Source organism: Sinocyclocheilus grahami, unplaced genomic scaffold, assembly GCF_001515645.1.
Source record: "Sinocyclocheilus grahami isolate Dianchi unplaced genomic scaffold, SAMN03320097.WGS_v1.1 scaffold3194.1, whole genome shotgun sequence".
NCBI classification, from domain to species: Eukaryota; Metazoa; Chordata; class Actinopteri; order Cypriniformes; family Cyprinidae; genus Sinocyclocheilus; species Sinocyclocheilus grahami.
This window is the reverse complement of record NW_015508352.1, coordinates 21,025-22,525: the sequence shown is the minus strand read 5'-3', so window position 1 is coordinate 22,525 and position 1,501 is coordinate 21,025. Positions and strand designations below refer to the sequence as shown.

The 1,501-nt window shown below is 43.3% G+C and overlaps 1 pseudogene; it reads right to left on the bottom strand.

Annotated features, from left to right (window-relative positions):
• Positions 1 to 6: 6 nt before the first annotated feature.
• LOC107576088 (stonustoxin subunit beta-like) lies at positions 7 to 515 on the bottom strand (annotated as a pseudogene).
• Between the last annotated feature and the right edge of the window lie 986 nt (positions 516 to 1,501).

The window sequence follows — 1,501 nt, the reverse complement described above, 5'->3', positions numbered from 1 at the left end:
GGTTCATCAACACAGTTACACTGATCCAGAATAAACCCCAAACCCAGGATAGAGCATCTGAGTGAATGTGGTCTGGACTGTGTGGATGAGGCTCATTGTGTCAGAGACGCTGTAGAAGGACAGAGTTCCTGCACTGTGATCCACAAACACTCCTGTTCTCCTGCTGATGGGCTTCACAGAGAGAGCAGTCTCTATATTATTGTGTCTGAATGAGTAACTGGAGGAAGAGCAGATCAAACTCCAGGACTGATCATTAGATCCAAACACACACTCAACACCCCCTCCCTTCCTGCTGATGCTCTTATATGACACTGATATACACACATCTCCACTCCACTCAATCTCCCAGTAACAGCGTCCACACACACTCTCTCTACACAACAGCTGAGGCCACTCATCAAATCTGTCTGGATGATCAGGATACGACTGTTTCTCTTCCACACGTGTCACCTCTCTGTTCCCGTCAGACAGACTGAGTTCAGTGTGTGCTGTGTTTGGATCCAGTGTGAGAAAACAGACATCTGAACACAAGAAGAGAGACATTAATAACAACAACAATCACTACAGATTCAGTCAGTGAACAAGTTTTAGTTTGACAGATTAAAAAAATATTAGACAGAAATTAAGCTTAAATGAGTGGTTGCTATGGTACTTGGGGTGGTTGCTATGCTGTTGATAACATGTTCTGGGTGGTTGCTAGGCAGTTGCTAGGGCACACGGGGTGGTTGCTAGGGTCTCGTATGCAGTTGCTAACATTATTATCACATTGCTAGCATGTTTTGGAATGATTTAGCATGTTCTAGGCTTGATTGAGTCTCAAGGGATTCTGGGAGTTTAGATTAGAATTTTGTCAGTCGGAGTTTGAATAGTCTCGTCTCATCTGAACATTCCGTCGATGTAAGTCTGTGGGAGTGTTCGGCAGCTGGTGGACTCCAGTCCGAATCCGGACCGCAAAGCCTTTTGAAATAATGAAATAAATAAACACCAAGCGCTATTTTCTAACAAGATCAAATGTATATCAAGCACAGCATGGTCAGCTCAGAAGAGCTGTCACCGGTCCTATAGCACCACGGGTTGTTACTACAGTTAACAGTTGCTACGGTCAGGCGTGCAGTGAAGAGAGCAGAGAGACAGATGAAGCTTTCCGTGAGTGAAAAGTCCTTAAAAAGTCTTACATTTAGTTGTATCAAATTTAAGGCATTACAAGTCTTAAATAGTACAAGAAAGTCTTAATAAGGATTTTTAGGAGATCTTAAATGTGGGGATGGTAAGATGAGAATTGCGATACGGGTTAATATGATGATTAAACTTCAAAAGCCTCTGGTTTCATTGAATATGAGCACTGCACGTTTCAGAGTCAGCTGCTGTGCTGCTTTGTGTTCTGCTGTTACCAGAGAAACAGCTGTGTTTCTGCCGTTCCAAAAGCGCCTCCTGCTGGCAGAGAATGAATGTGCATTTTTATTAAGCCCATCCGCTGTTGTTGTTCAGACCAATGTGAAAA